The sequence below is a fragment of the Macaca thibetana genome, chromosome 1, assembly GCF_024542745.1.
Source record: "Macaca thibetana thibetana isolate TM-01 chromosome 1, ASM2454274v1, whole genome shotgun sequence".
In the NCBI taxonomy this organism is placed as follows: Eukaryota; Metazoa; Chordata; class Mammalia; order Primates; family Cercopithecidae; genus Macaca; species Macaca thibetana.
Window position 1 is genome coordinate 188,745,977 of NC_065578.1, and position 20,687 is coordinate 188,766,663.

Consider the following 20,687-nt stretch of genomic DNA (forward strand, 5'->3'; position numbering starts at 1 on the left):
AATTTACCGACTAAACATAACTCGGTCTCCTAGTTTAAAGCAGTCTCTTTCAGGCAAACAATCTTTCCATAAAAAGTCCAACTTCTTTAAGGAATCTCTCTATTCTCTCTTCATTCCTGGGATGGCAACTAGGTACAAGAAGGAGGCTGAGTTGTTTCATGGTCATGATGGAGAGGACACACGTGCTAGTTCACTTGCTGTGGGTCAGGCAATTGGTTGCCTTCAATTGAGATATTTACCACTCAACCTGGTCAGTAAGTATCCTGTGCTTGTTGTGTTCACTGAGATTTGGCTGATCTTCTTGGCAACCACTACTGATGCCCTCAAGTTTTGCTGTATCCTCTGGTTGAAAGTCCAGGTATTCTGCAGCCTCCATGCTCTGTTTCTAGGCTTTGGCCAGTCTACCAGTGCTCTTAGAAGTTCTCTATCCCTTAGAGGGTCTTCTTTCTCAGACAATCTTGCTGTTCTCAGATTCTCTCCTGAACCTAACTGACTGTTTTCACTATTACTATCACTATCACTGTCAACACCTCCCTGTTTCCTACTTTTGAAGTTCAGCTCCTGAAAAGGAATACAGGGTAATAAAGACACTGACCTATGGCTCTTCTTCTCAATATTGGATAGGATTTTCCTTCTAATGTGGCAGAAATTGTCCATGTATCATCTTCAGTCCTTTCTACACCATGGTTTATAATGGAATTATGTACAGATTTTCAAATTTTGTTAATACATATTGAGAAATTTCTAGAATTTAGAAAATCTTAATTTGTTTCGGGAAAAAAGCCTAAATTTTCATGTCTACAGTTTGACATAGAAAAAAAATTTAAAACTCAAAAGTTAAAAATACTAGTCTTGGCTGGATGTGGTGACTTATATCTGTAATCCAAGCACATTGCGAGGCTGAGGCAGGAGAAATGCTTGTGTCCAAAGTTTGAGAGCAATCTGGGTAACATAGCAAGACCTCATCTCTAAAAAATAAAATAAGTCTTTGACCTAGCAATTCTACTCCTGGGAATTTATCCTATCGATAAACTCATATGTGTGCAAAATGATGTGTGGCTAGGGGTTTTCACTGCAGCACCATTTGTTAAAGCATAAGATGAGGAACTGAAATAATATCTACCAGTAAGATATGATTACTATAACTAATTAAAAATAATGAGGTAGTTGAATATGTACCAATCTAGAACTATAGCAAAGGTATTATTTGAAAAAAGCAAGGTGTACAAGAGTTTAAACTATGTACTGTTTGTGTATATAGAACTGAATGACAAAGAGAAAGAGTGCTGGTGAGTTGGGGGGAAAGAAGGAGGAGATTTGTGTACAATTAGATCCTTTTGGATCTTTTGAATTTTTTTCCTGTACAAGTATTTTACATTAAGATAAGAATTTATTTTTATAAAATGTCTCAGAGCTGAGCAATTACTCCTATATTTTAGGTTCTATCTACCTTTCTCCTGAAATAATGAATGCAGATGATTCCATAGGTGAATCGGGGGGGAAGAGCTGGAACAAGAGGAGCAAGGGAAAATTTGGGGGAAAAAAAAAGGATATTGTTTTAATAAGCCCTAAAGATTATTCGCATCCCCATAGAAACTAAGCTAAATTTCACTCTCTGACATACTTTCACTCCATGAATTTGTGAGACTAGAAGTTACACTGAAACAATGAGAGTTCATGATATACATCTTTCAGAGGGAGGCAGTTTCCATCAGACACTCCACTTATGGTAAAAAGAATCCCCAGACCAGGGTAAACACTGTAAGCCTTACAACCCAGGCTGCAGGGTACTACATGCTTTGTGGAAGTTAGAAGCTACTCAGAGGCAATTCAGTTCTTCTAAAGGAGGATAAGGGATTGATAAGGTGATCAATGCTAGAAGGTAAGTTATTTCCTTACCAAAGGTGTTTTCCCTGCCCTGTAGAAACTGAGCATCCCTCAGTAGGCAGGACTTGACAAAGACTTATCAACTTGATGCACTCAAGTCTCCCCAACTTTGACTTGTTTATATATATACCAACACCCTCTCTCCTTTTTCCTGGCTATGAAAGAATGGGTGCTGGTATTTCTTGCACCCATTTCCTGCACCAGGTACTTCCTGCAGCCCCTAGTAACCTAGGTTCCAGGGTAAATGAAACCCACAGCGAAAGGTAGAGTCGGAGCAAATATGTATATGAAGATGAGAGAAAAGTGGTTTAAAATGACATTCTAAAAGACCAGAGACTTTGGCTGTTAGGAATTCTTTCTACTGGCCACCTAAAAATTTTACATTAGTAATGAAAATAGAGAAAATAAATTAGCTTTAACTTTAATCATCTAAATAGGAGGCAAAACAATTAATGATTAAGATTCTGAAACCAGATAGTCATAGGCCCAAATCTCCAGAAATAATTTCATTTCACATGGAAAACCAAGAAAACTTTGTAAATTATAACTACTTGGTAGGCATTATCTCCAAGGAAAAAGTTTTCCAAGGAAAATTTTCCCTAATAAAAAACAACAATACTTCAACTGAGGATGAGATGAATACAGTGTCAGAGTCTACTAAGCAGGTCTGTGGTGCTTTAAATAGTAGCAAAACAGAACAAATTTCCTTTCCTACCATATTTTTACCTTACAACAAACAGCACCTATTGTCCCAAGGGAAAAACAGAACATCAACACAAAAGCAGCATGGCTGAAGATGGCTGTGGCTTTATCTGCAGGAGACCATCAACAGACATAAACCCATTTACCTCTACATAAACCTTTCCAAACCACCAACAAAGTATTATTTTCAAAAGGCAAGAAACAGATCACCATTTTCTTTCTTAAAAAACTATACACAATGTTCTAAATATATGCTCCCAAAATTACTAGGCTCCAAAGAAGAAAAGTCAGAAAAAATAAAATTATTTGCTTGAAAAACACCATCTAACTTAAAAATGACAACTGCCAAAAAGTATTTAAGTTCAAATAAAAATGTGAAACAATGTCAAGATGTCAACTTTGAACTTTGGATAAACCTCAAATAGTTTACTTAAAAGTAGATTTGCTGTTAGAGGACATTACATTCTGCCTATACTTTTTTTTTTTTTTTTTTTTTTTTTTTTGACAGGGTCTCACTCCCATTTTCCAGGCTGGAGTGCACTGACATGATCCCGGCTCACTGCAGCCTCAACCTCATGGAGCCAGGTGATTCTCCCACCTCAGCCTCCCAGGTAGCTGGAACTACAGGTGCACATCACCATGCCCGGCTGATTTTTTGTATTTTCAGTAGAGACAAAGTTTTGCCACGTTGCCCAGGCTGGTCTTGAACTCCTGGACTCAAGCAATCCGCCCACCTCAGTCTCCCAAAGTGCCAGGATTACAGGCATGAGCCACCACACTGGGCTGAGTCTATAAAATTATCATCAACTTTAATATTGGGAAGGGTTATGAACTTCAACAAATGAGCTAATAAAGAACTTGAAAACAATATTTATATCTACCTAGACTGTATTTTGGACACATCTGAGATTACTAGTAAATTTCATGAATGTTAGTCTAGATATAAATTTTCTTATTTATTTATTTTTCTCTGCTCTGTTGCCTAGGCTGGAGTACAGTAGTGTGATTCTAGCTCACTGCAGCCTCAAACTCCTAAGCTCAAGCACCTCCCCACCTCAGGCTCCCAAGTAGCTAGGACTACAGGCATGTACCAACACACCTGGCTAAAATTTATTTTTAAACTTTTTGCAGTGACAGGATCTAGCATGTTACCTAACCTGGTCTCAAACTCCTGGGCTAAGGCAAGCCTCCTGCCTCAGCCTCCCAAAGTAAGGGATTACAGGTGTGAGTCACTGCGCCTGATCTAAATATTTATTAAATATACATTATGCCAAGCCTAGGAATGCAATAATGATGAAAAAGAGACATAGTCCCTAACCTCATGGAGCTTACAGTCTAATGAAAAAGACAATTAAATGGACAATAACACTGCAATGTATTAAGGCTATGGTGGAAGTACAAGGTGCTATGGAAACAAAAAGCTGGTATACCTGTTTATAAATATGGAAGAGGGGAAGGAAAGGCAGTGAGTGATGAAGGAAGAAACCCTTCACAGAAGGCTTAAGATTTAAACCAAAATTTTAAAAATTGCTAGGACTTATTCAAAGGGAAGGAGAACAAAGCCTCATGGTAATGGAAGTATAATTTGTACAAGAGAGGAGGAATAGGGAGAGCACAGTTGAGGCAGGGTGGGTGGAGATAAGAATACAGTGCATTTAAAGAATTAAAAGTAGACCAGGCACAGCAGCTCATGCCTGTAATCCCAGCACTTTGGGAGGCTGAGGCAGGTGGACTGCCTGAGGTCAGGAGTTCAAGACCAGCCTGGCTAACGCAGTGAAACCCCGTCTCTACTAAAAATACAAAATAATTAGCCAGGTGTGGTGGCATGTGCCTGTAATCCTAGCTACTTGGGAGGCTGAAATGGAGAATCGCTTGAACTTGCGAGGTGGAGGTTGCAGTGAGCTGAGATCGTGCCACTGCACTCCAGCCTGGGTGACAACAGCAAGACTCCATCTCAAAAAAAAAAAAAAAAAAAAAAAAAATTAGGCATGGTGGGGTGTGCCTGTAATCCCAGCTACTCGGGAGGCTGAGGCAGGAGAATCGCTTGAACCTGGGAGGCGGAAGTTGCAGGGAGCCCAAGGTTATGCCACGGTACTCCAGCCTGAGCAGTAAGAGTGAAATTCTGTCTCAAAAAAATAAGTAAAAGTAATTCGATATAGAGGGTGGAGCAAGATGGCGGAAGAGAAGGCTCCACTGATCATCTTCCCAAGAGGAATACCAAATTTATTAACTACACCAAAAAAGCACCTTCTAAGAACCAAAAATAAGGTAAGCATTCATACTACCTGGTTTTAACTGAATATCACAGAAAGAGACATTGGATAGGGCAGGAAAAAGTCTTGAACTGACAACACAATCATTCCCTCATCCCCCAGCAGTGGCTGCATGGCAAGAAGAATCTGTGCACCTGGGGAGAAAGAATGCCGTGATTGTGACACTCTGCACTTAATTCAGTGCTGTCCTGTCATAGCAAAAGCAGAACCAGGTGTACTTAGCTGACACCCACTCATGGAAGGAGCATATGGACTGGCTCTAGCCAGATGGGAATCACCCATCTGAGCAGTCAAAATCTGAGTTCCAGCAAGCCTTGCCACTGCAGGCTGGAGTGCTCTGGGCACCTAAATAAACTTGAAAGGCAATCTAGGCCATAAGGACTCTAAGTCCTAGGTGAGTCCTTGTGCTGGGCCAGTGTCAGAGCCAGTGGACTGGGGGGACATTAACTTACTGAGACACCAGATACAATGGTTAATACAGTGCTTTCACCACCCTCCTCCAGCCCCAGGCTGCAAAAGAGACCCCTTGTGGCTCCAATAGGGACCCCTTGCTTCTGCTTGAAGAGAGGAAAGGGAAGAGTAAAGAGGATTTTAACTTGCATCTTGGATACCAGCTCAGCCACAGTAAGAAAGGGTATCAGGCAATGTCATGAGGCCCCCATTTCAGGCCTTAGCTCCCAGAAAATATTTTGAGAAACTCCCTCAGTCAGAAGGGACCCATTGACTTGAAAGGAAGTACCCAGTCATGGCAGATCCCATCACCTGTGGACTAAAGAACGCTTTGGCCCTGAATAACCAATGAGATACCATGGAATATGTCACGGGGTTTGGGTGAGAGACTCTGAGACATATTGGCTTCAGGTGAGACACAGCACTTTCCCAGCTGTGGTAGCTATGATGAGAGACTCCATCTACTTGAGGAAAGCAGAGGAAAAGTAAAGAGGACTTTAAGGTCTTGCACCTTAGGTACCAGCTAGGCCACAGGGTGATAGACCATGAGGCAGGTTCTTGGGGTCCCTGATTCCAGGCCTTGGTTTTTAGATGGCATTTCTGAGTCTGCCATGGGCCAGAGGGGAGCCCACCACCCTGAAGAGTGAGTCTCAGGTCTGGCAACATTCACCATAAGCTGATTAAAGAGCCCTCGGGCTTTAACTGAACATTGGTGGAATCCTGGCAGTACTCCCCATGGGCCTGTGTTGGTGGTGGCTGTGGGCTGAGGCTCCTGTGCCTGTGGAAAGGGGAGGGAAGAAGGGGAAAAACTGACTCGTGGCTTGAGCTCAGCCACAGTACAACAGAACATCAGGTAGATTTCAAAGGTTTTTCACTCTAGTCCCTAGCACCTGGACAGCTTTTCTAGACCCATTTGGGCCTGAGGGACCTCACTACCCTGAAGGGAAAAACACAAGACTTTCTGGCATTGTCACTTGCTGACTGTAGAGCCCTAGGGCCTTCAGAAAACATAGGCGATAACCTGGTAGTGGTTATAGTGGGCCTTGGGTGAGACACAATGCTATGCTGGCTTCAGGTCTGACCCAGTGCAATCCCAATGGTGATAACCACAGGGGCACCTGTGTCATCCCAAAGCTCCAGGCAGCTCAACATAGAGAGAATTCTGATGGTTTGGAAGAAAGTAAGGGAAGAGAACAAGTGTCTCTGCCTGGTAATCCACAGAATTCTTCCAGATCTTATCTAAGATCACCAAGGCAGCATCTCTATGAGTTTGTAAGAAGCACAGTGTTACCGGGCTTGAGGTGCCCCTTCATGCAGGCCGTGCTTAGATCACAACACCCAAGTCCTTGAGAATTCCTGGAAAGCCTTCCCAAGAAAGACTGTTACAAATAAGCCCAGAATGAGAAGACTACAATAAATACCTAACCCTTCAATGTCCAGACACCAAAGAATATCTACAACCATCAACACAATCCAGTAGAGCATGACCTCACCAAACAAACTAAATAGGGCACCTGGGACCACTCTTGGAGAAAGAGATACATGGTATCTTTTACAGAGAGAATTCAAAATACCTGTTTTGAGAAAACACAAAGAAATTCAAGATAACTCGGAGAAGGAATTCAGAATTCTATCACATGAACTGAACAAAGAGATTGAAATAATTAAAAAGAATCAAGCAGAAATTCTGGATCTGAAAAATACAATTGACATACTGAAGAACATATTAATCTCTTTTAATAGTAGAATTGATAAAGCAGAAGAAAGAATTAGTGACCTTTAAGATAAACTATTTGCCGGTGAAACCCCGTCTCTACTAAAAAAATACAAAAAATTAGCCAGGAGAGGTGGTGGGCGCCTGTAGTCCCAGCTACTCGGGAGGCTGAGGCAGGAAAATGGCATAAACTTGGGAGGAGGAGCTTGCAGTAAGCTGAGATCTGGCCACTGCACTGCACTCCAGCCTGGGTGACAGAGCGAGACTCCATCTCAAAAAAAAAAAAAAAAAAAAAGATAAACTATTTGCATAGTATTCCATGGTGCATATGTGCCACATTTTCTTAATCCAGTCTATCATTGATGGACATTTGGGTTGGTTCCAAGTCTTTGCTATTGTGAATAGTGCTGCAATAAACATAGTGTCTTTATAGCAGCATGATTTATAATCCTTTGGGTGTATACCCAGTAATAGGATGGCTGGGTCAAATGGTATTTCTAGTTCTAGATCCTTAAGGAATCAACACATTGTCTTCCACAATGGTTGAACTAGTTTACAGTCCCACCAAAAGTGTAAAAGTGTTCCTATTTCTCCACATCCTCTCCAGCACCTGTTGTTTCCTGACTTTTTAATGATTGCCATTCTAAATGGCGTGAGATGGTATCTCATTGTGGGTTTGATTTGCATTTCTCTGATGACCAGTGATGATGAGCATTTTTTCATGTGTATGTTGGCTGCATAAATGTCTTCTTTTGAGAAGTGTCTGTTCATATCCTTCATCCACTTTTTGATGGGGTTGTTTGATTTTTTCTTGTAAATTTGTTTAAATTCTTTGTAGATTCTGGATATTGGTCCTTTGTCAGATGGGTAGATTGCAAAAATTTTCTCCCATTTTGTAGGCTGCCTGTTCACTCTGATGGTAGTTTCTTTTGTTGTGCAGAAGCTCTTTAGTTTAATCAGATCCATTTGTCTATTTTGGCTTTTGTTGCCATTGCTTTTTGTATGTAAGTCATGAAGTCCTTGCCCATGCCTATGTCCTGAATGGAATCATGTCCTTTGTAGGCACGTGGATGAAGCTAGAAACCATCATTCTGAGCAAACTGTCCCAAGGACAGAAAATAAAACACTGCACATTCTCACTCATAGGTGGGAACTGAACAATGAGAACACTTGGACACAGGGTGGGGAACATCACACACTGGGACCTGTTGTAGGGTAGGGGAAGGGGTGAGGGATAACATTAGGAGAAATACCTAGTGTAAATGATGAGTTAATGGGTGCAGCACACTAACATGACACATGTATACATACATAACAAACCTACACATTGTGCACATGTACCCTAGAACTTAAAGTATAATAATAAAAAATAGACAAAAAAAGATACACTATTTGAAAATATACACTCAGAGGACACAATAGAAAAAAAAAAAAAACAATGAAGCACACCTAGAATATCTACAGAATAGCCTCAAAAAAGCAAAGCTATGAGTTATTGGCCTTAAAAAAAAAGTAGAGAAAGAGATAAGGTTAGAAAGTTTATCCAAAGAGATAATAACAGAGAATTTCACAAACCTAGAGAAAGATATCAAAATCCAAGTACAAGAAGCTTATAAAGAACACCAAGCAGATTTAACCAAAAGAAGACTACCTCAAAACATTTAATAGTTAAACTCTCAAAGGTTAAGGATAAAGAAAGTATACTAAAAGCAGCAAGAGAAGAGAAAAAAATAACATACAATGGAGCTCTAATATGTCAGACAGTAAGCTCAGTGGAAACCTTATGGACCAGGAGAGAGTGGCATGACATATGTAAACTGCTAAAGAAAAAAAAAAAAAAAAAAAAAAACACTTTTATCCTGGAATAGCAAATCCAGTGAAAATACCCTTCAAACATGAGGGAGAAATATAGACATTCTCAGACAAACAAAAGCCGAAGGCCTTCATCAACACTAGACCTGTTACAAGAAGTGCTAAAGGGAGTACTTCAATCAGAAAGAAAAGGACATTAATAAGCAATAAGAAATAAACTGCAGGTAAAAACTCACTAGTAACAGTAAATACACAGAAAAAAAAAAAACCCCATAGAATATTACAAAACTGTAACTGTGGTGTATAAACTACTCTTATATTAAATTGAAAGATTAAAATACGAGCCAACAGAAAATAGTAACTACTAAAATTTTTGAGGACAGGCAGTATAATAAGATACAAATAGAAGCAACAAAACATTAACTAGCTGGGGGATCAAGTTGACATGTAGAGTTTTTAATCAGTTTTCTTTTTGCTTGTTTGTTTATACAAACAGTGTGAAGTTGTTAAGCTTACAATAATGGGTTATAAGATATTGTTTGCAAGTCTCATGGTAACCTCAAATCAGAAAACATACAATGGATACACAAAAAATAAAAAGCAAGACATTAAATCATACCAACAGAGAAAACCACCTTAACCAAAAGGAAGACAGGAAGGAAGGAAAGTGGGATAAGAAGACCACAAAACAACCAAAACCAAATAGGCAGTAGTAAGTCCTTAATTATCAATAATAACATTGAATGTAAATGAACTAAACTCTCCAATAAAAAGACACAAAGTGGCTGAATGGATAAAGAAACAAGACCCAATGATCTGTTGCCTACAAGAAAAACACTTTACCTAAAAAGACATACATAGACTAAAACCAAAGGAATGGAAAAAGATATTTCATCCCAATGGAAACCAAAGAAGAGTAGGAGTAGTTATAGCTCTAATAGACAAAATAGATTTCAAGACAAAACTATAAGAAGAGACAAAGGAGGTCACTATATAAGGGTCAGTTCTGCAAAAGAATATGACAATTGTAAGTATCTATGGACCCAACACTGGAAAACCCAGATATATAAAGCAAATATTATTAAAGAGAAAGATAAAACCCAATAGAATAATAGCCGGAGACTTCAACACCCCACTTTCAGCATTACACAGATCTTCCGGACAGAAAATCAACAAAGAAACATCAGTTTAATCTGCACTATAGAACAAATGGACCTACTAAATATTAACAGAACATCTCATCCAACAGTTGAAGAATACACATTCTTTTCCTCAGCACATGGATCATTTTCAAGAACAGACCATATATTAGGTCACAAAATAAGTCTTAAAACATTAAAAAGAACTGAAAAAATATAAAGTGTCTAACCACAATGGAATAAAACTAGAAATTAGTAACAAGGAATTTTCAATACTATACAAGTACATGAAATTAAACAATTTGTTTCTGAATGGTGAGTGGTCAATGAGGAAATTAAGAAGGAAACTGAAAAATATCTTATGAAAAAAGATAATAAAACTATAACATACCAAAACCTATGGGACATAGTACTAAGAGGAAAGTTTATAGACGTAAGTGCTTACATCAAAAAAGAAGAAAAACTTCATATAAACAACCTAACAATGTATCTTAAAGAACTAGAAAACCAAGAGTAAACCAAACTCAAAATTAGCAGAAAAGATGTAATAAAGATCAGAGCAGAGGCTAGGCACGGGGGTTCATGCCTGTAATCCCAGCACTTTGGGAGGCCAAGGCGGGCTACAGGCCAATATCATTAATGAATATTGATGCAAAAATCCTCAGCAAAGTACTGGTAAACCAAATTCAACAACACATTAGAAAGATCATTCATCATGGCCAAGTAGGATTTATCCCTAGAATGCAAGGATGATTCAACACATGCAAATCAATCAGTGTGATACATCATATCGACAGAGTAAAGGACACAAACCATATAATCATTTCCATTAATGCTGAAAAAACATTTCACAAAATTCCGCATCCCTTCATGGTAAAAACTTTCCAAAACCTGGGGATAGAGGGAACATACCTCAACATAATAAAAACCACATACAACAGACCAACAACTAGTATTATACTGAATTGGGAAAAACTAAAAGCCCTTCCTCTAAGATCTAGAACATGACAAGAATGTCCACTGTCACCACAGTTATTCAACATAGTACTAGAAGTTCTAGCTAGAGCAGTCAGACAAGAGGAAGATATAAAGAGCATCAAATTGGAAAGGAAGCAGTCAAATTATCCTTGTTTGCAAATGATATTATCTTACATTTGAAAAAACTAAAGACTCCACCAAAAAAACTATTAAAACTGATAAACAAATTCAATAAAGTTGTAGCACACAAAATCAACATACAAAAACCATTTTTATGGCCGGGCGCAGTGGCTCAAGCCTGTAATCCCAGCACTTTGGGAGGCCGAGACGGGCGGATCACGAGATCAGGAGATTGAGACTATCCTGGCTAACATGGTGAAACCCCGTCTCTACTAAAAAATACAAAAAACTAGCCGGGCGAGATGGTGGGCGCCTGTAGTCCCAGCTACTTGGGAGGCTGAGACAGGAGATTGGCATAAATCCGGGAGGCGGAGCTTGCAGTGAGCTGAGATCTGGCCACTGCACTCCAGCCTGGGCGACAGAGCGAGACTCCGTCTCAAAAAAAACACACCATTTTTATAACAGCAAACAATCTGAAAAAGAAATTTTAAAAGTAATCCTATTTACAATAGCTGCAAATAATACCTGCAAATTAATCAAAGAAGTAAATGATCTCTACAATGAAAACTATGAAACACTTTTGAAAGAAATTAAAGAGTACACACACACAAATGGATAGATATTTCATGTCCATGCATTGGAAGAATCAATCTTTTAAAATGTCCATACTACACAAAGCAATCAACAGATTCAGTGCAATCCCTGTCAAAATACCAAAGACATTCTTCACAGAAATAGGAAAAACAATCCTGAAATCTACATGACAGCACAGAAACGCAGAATACCAAAGTTATACTAAGCAAAAAGAACAAAACTGGAGGAATCACATTATTGACTTTGAATTATATGACAGAGCTATAGTAACCAAAACGGCTAGTTACTGGCATAACAACAGACACACAGACCAGTGGAACAGAATAGAGAACCTAGAAATAAACCCACACATCTACAATGAATTCCTTTTTGACAAAGTTGCTCAGAAAATACACTGGGGAAAGGACAGTCTCTTCAATAAATGTTAGGAAAACTGATTATCCATATGCAGAAGAACCCTATCTCTCACCATACACAAATACCAAACCAAAATGGATTAAAGACTTAAATCTAAGATCTCAAATTATAAAACCACTACAAGAAAATAATGGGGAAACTTTTAAGGACATTAGCCTGGGCAAACATTTCTTGAGTAATATCACTCAAGCACAGGCATCCAAAGCAAACATGGACAAATGGGATCACATCAAGGTAAATATCTTCTGCATGGCAAAGGAAACAATGTAGAAAGTCAAGAGAAAACCCACAGAGTGGGAGAAAATATTTGCAAACTACCCATCTGACAAGGGATTAATAACAAGAATCTATAAGGTTCTCAAACAACTCTAAAGGAGAAAAATCTAACAATCTTATTAAAAAATGAGAAAACATCTGAATAGACATTTCTCAAAAGATGACATACAGATGACAAACAGGTATATATAAAGGTAATCAATATCACTGATCATCAGAGAAGTGCAAATCAAAATTACAAGGTATCTTTTCACCCCAGTTAAAATAGCTTTTATCCGAGACAGGCAGTAACAGATGACGGTGAGGATATGGAGAAAAGGGAACCTTCCTACACTGTTGGTGGGAATATAAATTAGTACAACCACTATGGAGAATAGTTTCGAGGCTCCTCAAAAAACTGAACATTGAGCTACCATATGATCCAGCAATTCCACTATTGAGTATATACCCAAAAGAAAGGATATCAGAATATCAAAGAGATATCTGCACTCCAATGTTTATTGCAGCACTATTTACTATAACCAAGATTTTTTTTTTTTCTTTTTTGAGATGGAGTTGTTGCTCAGGCTGGTGTGCAGTGGTGCGACCGTGGCTCACTAGAACTTCCACCTTATGAATACAAGTGATTCTCCTGCCTCAGTCTCCTGACTAGCTGGGATTACAGGTACCTGACACAATGCCTGGCTAATTTTTGTATTTTCAGTAAAGACGAGGTTTCACCATGTTGGCCATGCTGTTCTCGAACTTCTGACCACCTTGGCCTCCCAAAGTGCTGGGATTACAGGAGTACAATAGCCACAATTTGAAAGCAACTTAAGTGTCCATCAACAAGTGAATGAATAAATAAAATGTGATACATATCCACAATGAATCACAGCCATAAAAAAGAATGAGATACTGTCATTTGCAACAACATGACTGGAATGTGAAGTCACTATGTTAAGTGAAATAAGCCAGGCACAGAAAGACAAACATCACATGTTCTCACTTAACTGTGGGAGCTAAAAATTAAAACAATTGACTCAGGGAGAGAGAGAGTAGAAGGATGGTTACCAGAGGTTGAGAGGGGAAGTTGTGGCAGGGCGTGGAAGAGAAGTGGGGATGGTTAATGGGTACAAAAATAGAAAGAATGAGTAAGACCTAGTATTTGCTATCATAACAGGGTAATTATAGTAAAACAAAAATAAATTCTACATTTTAAAACAACTAAAAAGGGTATAATTATATTGTTTGAAATATAAAGGATAAATGCTTGAGGTGATGGATACCTTCACTTTCCCTGATGTGATTATTGTGCATTGCATGCTTATATCAAAATATCTCATGTAACCCATAAATATAGAACTACCATGTATCCACAAAAAATTAAAAATTAAAAAATGCTAAAAGGGTAATTTGCTTCTTAGAATGAATAAAAACATTTTCTCTTTATTCATCAATTTTATTTTTTCATTCATTCAATACTTATTGAGCTCCTACTATGCAGCAGCCCCACTGAACAATAGAGGTATCTTTTTCTTTTTCAAATTATGAAGCTCAAATAAAAAGAAGTCAGAAAGCTGTGTATATGTACCAACCAATTTCTTCTTGTTTGAGAGCATGGTGACTCACGCCTGCAATCCTGGCACTTTGGGAGGTCAAGGAAGGAGGATAGCTTGAGCCCAGCAGTTTGAGACCTGGGCAACATGATGAAACCCCATCGATACAAAAATACAAATATTAGGTCGCACACTTGTAATTCCCAGCTACTAGCGGCTAAGGTGGGAGTATCTCTTGAGCCGCAGTGAGGCTGCAGTGAGCCCAGATTGTGCCACTGCACTCCAATCTGGGCAACAGAGCAAGACTCTGTTTTACGACATAAAAAATCAATATATCTTCTCAGGGCTCCTTCTTCATTGAGATAACTACATTATATAGAATTCCTTTGTAAAACAACCAAAAAACAGTGTAATAATGAACAAATTACCTCTAAAGGGAATTAAGCAAGTCTTGGAATATTGAGTTTTATTTTCCTATTTTACTTATACCATTGTCTCTGAATTTTTAGTATATATTTTACAATTTGGTAAGTCTTAAGTCTGACATAGGTCTCACTAGACTAAAATCAACGTGTCAGCTGCATTCCTTTTGGAGGCTCTGGGGGGAAATCTATTTTCTTGCCTTTTATTTGCCGTTCCTAGTTTTTAAGGGCTTCCCAAATTCCTTGCTCATGGTTCTTTTCTTCCATCTTTAAAGCAAGGGCTGAGATCTCACATGGTATCACTCTGACTCTCTCTTCTGCCTCCCTCTTTTATTTTTAAAGATGTTTGTGATTACAATGGGCCCACTAGCATAATCCAGATTAATCTCCACATTTTAAGATCAACTGATTAACAGCTTTAATTCCAACTTAATTTGACTTTGCCATGTAACCTAACATATTCAGTGGTTTCAAATAATAAGACACGGGCATCTTTGGAGTGCCATTATTCTGCCTACCACAGTATATTAAGGAAATATTTAAATATTTCTGATAATGCACTGGTGAAGCTACAGTTATCATCTCTCTCATCCTTTTTTATTTTTTTAACATCTGCTAGAGTAGATAAGAAATGTGTACAAAATCATATTATCAAGGAAACACTCATCCTAAAAATGCTCCAAGTAAAAATTAGATTAAAAACCACAGAACTGAGGAAACATTTTAGCTCAAATACTTAAAGGGAAGATGGCCTATGAAACAGGCCTTAGAGCATAGGCAGGATCTGTTAATAGGCAGAGACGAGTATAGAGGGTCGGGGCTTTGTGCAACTAAATGGAAGGAAAGTAGAAAAGGAAGACATTTAACAAGTACCATTGAGGTAGCATGAGAAGCACTCAATAGAAAGCAGTATGAGCTGAGAATTTCAAGCAAAAAGTGGTCAATGATTCAATTGTGGCAGAGATGAAGGAATGCAAAGCCAGAGAAGTCACTGGAGTTTTAATTAGGGTATCGCTGATGATCTTCAAATAAGCACTCACAGTCAAGTGCTGGTGGCAGAAGCTAGATTGCAGCTGTTTCGGAGTGGGCTGGCATCAAGTGTAAATGACTGTTTTGATAAATTTGTAGTTAAATAAAGTAAAATAAAAAGTTTGAGAGGACATACGATTAAAGCTTTGGTAGAGCACAAAGGTAACTGGACAGATAAAGAAGGGTAAGAGTAAAAAATCAGGTCAAAGATACCTGCAGTGCAAATTGTTTAGGTCTACTTTAAAAATTAGTAGAGTCTTTTCCCTCCCTAAGTACCTTGGTTTTGAGAGGTATGAATATTATGAACTATAAGGCACAGTTCTTATTAATAAACTAGAAAATTCACAACAGAAAGGCACCCCAAAAAGGTCATTTGGTCCAGTATCCTCACCCATGGAAGGGTTATATGTTAATTGCCCCTATGGAATGTTTCTCATCATCTCCCTTTTCCTTCAGACAGAACTAATCTCTCTGTGACCATAAAGCATTTTGTGTGACATATATCCTTCTCACATAGCACTAACTACATTTGGTCATGATGATCTTCAAACCTATTTTTGATACAAAACTTTAAATCCCCATGGGCAAGAGAGACCTCACAGCGAAGGGGGTGGAACCAAACCATCCAGGGATAGCATAAAGAAGTGTGCTCTTAAAGATGGAGGAGCAGAAAAGGAGTGATGTAATCACAGCTCACTAATCCCAGGTTTCTGTCCAGAGCTGGCCTTGATTGCATTGCAGTTTGCTTTAATTCAATTTATCCTGTAATCCATTTTTGGGTATACCACTGTTTGCTTAAAATTTCTGAATTGCAAAGTCATATGCAAATTAGTGAATAAATGAGATAATAAATTTAAGCAGATGATGGATTAATCCTAAATAAAGCTTTTAAATCACTTTGGCTGACATTAAACAGTTTGCTGAACCAAGTATTCTAAATGGCACTGTTTCTGACAAGATTATCTAATAACTATAACCTCTATATAACCCTTTTGTTTAAAATACTTTGTATAGAATCAATTAGGAATTATATAAATACCACCCACATCCTTAAAACAGAGACATGAATAGATGAAGAATCAATCTTAAAGTTATTAAAAGATATAATTTTTTAAAATTCACTTTGAGTGACATACTTTTAGAATTTAACTTCTGTCTTAAATGAAAATGACAAACAACTCACGAGTTATCTGAATTCCCTTTAACAAAAAACATGAGAACTAACTCTGTATTTTATATGTGGAACAGGCTATTCTTGTGAGAGTTAGTAAATATAATAGCAAGTAATCTTAAAGATACAGATGTTTCCGAGAGATAGAGTAAATATCCTGGTCAGAATCCAAGAGAAGAATCAATACTGACCATCCGTTCAACATTTAATATACCTACTAATCTACTATTTCTAACCAATTATCCAATTAAGACTCCTCTAGGGTTAATTAGGGAGTGAATGAGCTATGGTCTTCACCACTGATATATTACAATAAATTATACACCTAGTAAATTATATTGCCTGAGGCAAGGGAATAGAAAAGAAAAGCATGCAAAATTATACAACTGCTTCCCCATTAACCAAATACTGCACTGGCATTCAAAGCAATCTCCTTTCAGATGGGCTTTTCACTGTATCCTTGCTTGGCTTTAACAAGCTGTCATTCCAGAAGGGACCATGAATTTCTATAGCAATTCCAAACTTTAAAGTATCAGTTTCTCAAATTGTGGTGTTAGTCCATATGCATCAAAATCTGAGGAGTTTTCAAAAGTGCAAATTCCTGGGTCCCAAAGTCCCACCAAAATAGACTCTGAGGAGTGGAGCCCAAGCATGTAAATTTAGAGCCAACACTCACTCTCCCAAGTGATTCTCATGCATGCTAAAGTTTGAGAACCACTGCCTAAGAACAAGTTAGACCTGTAACACTTGGCAAATGCATTAGGAAGCACTAGACATATAGATGTAACCCATACTTTCTCCCTAAGGTATGGTACCTAGACCAGGAACAGTGGCATCACAAGGGAGCTTGTCAGAAATGCAGGATCTCAGGCCCATGCCAACCCTGCTTAATCAGAACTTACATTTTAGCAAGATCCCCAAGTGATTGCTATTTGCATTAAAGCCTTAAACACACTGATCGACAGCAGTTATTCTTGGATGCAGGTGTTTCTGGGGTATGATTTTACATCGGTCAAACAGCAAAGCATATTAAAATATATTGTAGCAAACATGTGAAACACATCGGTCAAACAGCAAAGCATATTAAAATATATTGTAGCAAACATGTGAAACACACTTTATAGTAAAATAAGCAATCGAAGCTAAGGCCCTGTTGAAATGCAGACAGAAGATTCCAAATATCTTTTGGAAATTTAAAAACACTCAGGCTAATATCATTTCCATTCTACTCTTTCCAGTATTATATTAATGATAATGATGGAAGATGGAAGTTATTCAGAATACAACTGAGAAGAAACAAAAGTTCAAAAAGGTTTCATAGTAGCAATGGTTTGTGAGTTGTAATGGTCTCTAAGACCCACTTAAGATATAAATAATAACCAAGAACTTATTCATTTATAAATTCAACACATTCAAAAAGTTACATTTTCCCCATGTATGAATGCATTTGAGGTTGGGATATAGTTTTGTGCTTAATAAAAAGACTTCCTGAAAAGAATTTAAAAACCAAGGCTGAATGTGGTGCCTGGTTTTTAAATAATCCCAGCACTCTGGGAGGCCAAGCCAGAGGATTAGTTGAGGCCAGGAGTTCAAGATTAGCCTGGGCAACACAGTGAGACATCATCTCTAAAAAATAAATAAATAAATAAATAAATAAATAAATAAATAATTAGCCAGGCATAGCAGTGTGCACCTATACTACTAGCTACTAAGGAGACTAAGGCAGGTAGATTGCTTGAGCCCAGGAGGTCAAGGTTACAGTGAGCTATGACTGCACCACTGTACTCTAACCTGGGCAACAGAGTGATATCCTGTCTCAACCACACCCCTCCGCTCAAAACAAATAACAACAACAACAAAAACGGGGAAAAAAGTTAAGAGACAGTTCCCTTGAATTTCTTTGAAACAAGGTGGGGTACAAATCAATCACAGAGGGGACTAAAGCTCAAAAAGATATACTTGAAAACTAGACAGGGAAAATAGAAGGTAATATGCATATCCAAGATAAATATTATTCTTTGACAAAATGTGCTGCCTCATAAATAATACTTTATGTACATATTACAAACTTATTTTTTAACCACAGAATCATATTAAAGTAATTATAAAACTTATTACTAGTTTATGACATTAGTACCACTCAGCTATGAGAATCCTATCTATATTAGCAGCCTACTTATAAAATATACTATGCAGATTTTTATATATACTTGAAAAAATCTCTAAAGGACTGATCTCTAAACACTCATTTAAGCACTAATTGATCTCAAAGCACTTACTGGAGATCTTATTAATGTAGATACAGTAAAAACTTATTTTGTATAGAGTCAAATACAAAATAAATGTCAATATCCTCTTAAATATAATTGTACTATTTCACACATTATATAAGTGTTTCTATTGCACCCTACAATGTTGCCTGATTACATTAGTTTTAAACATAAAATAGTTATCACAGCTTATGACAATGCTGTCAGAAAAGGAGATGTCCAGATGTCCAGTACTTCTCCCATCTGAGGACCCTGACTTTGAAAACAATGTTACAGAAAGCAAATACCAGAAAATTATGTGAAATAGCCATCACCTATTTGTTGACTTTGAATCAACACTAAACTGAAAATTTTCTCTACTTCCTTTCCTACTTTCTACACTAGAAATAAGAAAAAAAAAAAATCAATGCTTACTTGATTGCTCAGAAGTCCTAAATGTTAAACATTGATGATTACATATACGAACATCCTAACAGTAGCCACAACCAAGAAGAGAACAACTCCAAGATGCTAAGAAGCACAGTGGAGGTTATTTGCTTATGAAAAGCATAATGTTAGCTTGCAATGCTATTTGTTCACACACTTAATTGTCTGGCTGCCATTTAAACATATAGATTAGCTAAGGAGATTTGTGACAGCAGCCTACCCAGTATTAACTTCTAGCATTTTATCTGATACCCAAATAATATTTAATTATAACAATCTGGCTGAGATTACATGTATAACTTTGATATCTCAGCACACTCAGTTCTGCTCCTGGGACTATGGCACACAAGCAGTACCACCCTTAGGTCTAAGAAAGAGGGGACCCTGCCACAAACCCTATGTTTCAGAGGGCTCTAGCTATCACAAATAACCCAAATTAAATTTGCTGAAGAACACATGAACGTCTTCTGCCACTGGGAGCTGGCCCTCAGACTGACACTGTGTGATCTGTACCCTTGAACATCTACTCTCACAAATAACAGCTTCAAGCCCCAAGGAAATGCTTCTGCACATCTCTTGCCCTATGTCCTCAAAATAAAAGGGGATCATGTGTCAGAATGCTCTCAAGGTTTGGTTTGTGCTGCTGCTGAAGACAGAGATAGATACTGCTTTGGAACTTCTGGAGGATTTGAGTGATGAAATCACTTAGGTAACAGAAAAGACTAATTAACTTGTCAAATCCTTCCTCTCAAATATCATGTACGCAATAAAGCACTGCTTAACCAAGTACCATTTCCCAATAGTGCCAAATGTCCATTTCCTTACTTTATGTTTTAATTTGTGGTTGTGGAGGTACTCACAAATTAACATGGTATTTGAAAGAGTTACACATAGTGGCTGAAGAATATAATATTAAAGAATTCATAAATCTCTTGTGTTTTGTCTTTTACTTTAATAGATAATTTTGCATATATTAGAAGAAAACCTGAAATTATAGTTTAAAATTTTTTACAAATGCTTTACTTATATTTTTATAAAAATACATTCACATTTTAATGAAATATCTTAGATATTCAACTAGCCAGTAAATTGCTCCAAAATTTACTTTAAAATCTTATTAACAAAATTAATACAATTAAAATAAAAATAGCATAGGCAACATTAATTTTTCAGAGCACTTGATAGTTTTACATTTAAACTTTGAATGCTAAAGGTTAGAAAATTATTATAGGTAAGATATTTTCTTAAATAGAAGACTGAGAACTTTGTTGAAAAGTAATTTTTATAAAGTATCATGAATGCATGAAAAAGTGAGAATTAACTCTCACCTTTCCAAGGTCACTCTGCTAAGCTTTGTTGGAGCCAAACCCAGAATTCACATCTCCTGACTCCCACCCTAGTGTTCTTTCAACTTCAACTTAGATTTACAATCTTTCTAAATAATAAGTTATAACGTTATATACTGGTAT

At 37.6% G+C, this 20,687-nt stretch overlaps 2 protein-coding genes across 10 annotated transcripts in view; both read right to left on the reverse strand.

The window, feature by feature from the left end:
* The window catches only part of CACYBP (calcyclin binding protein), a 753,822-nt gene that overhangs the window by 484,169 nt on the left and 248,966 nt on the right, over positions 1-20,687 (reverse strand). The window lies entirely within an intron of this gene.
* Positions 1-20,687, reverse strand: part of RABGAP1L (RAB GTPase activating protein 1 like) — a 790,617-nt gene that overhangs the window by 468,203 nt on the left and 301,727 nt on the right. The window lies entirely within an intron of this gene.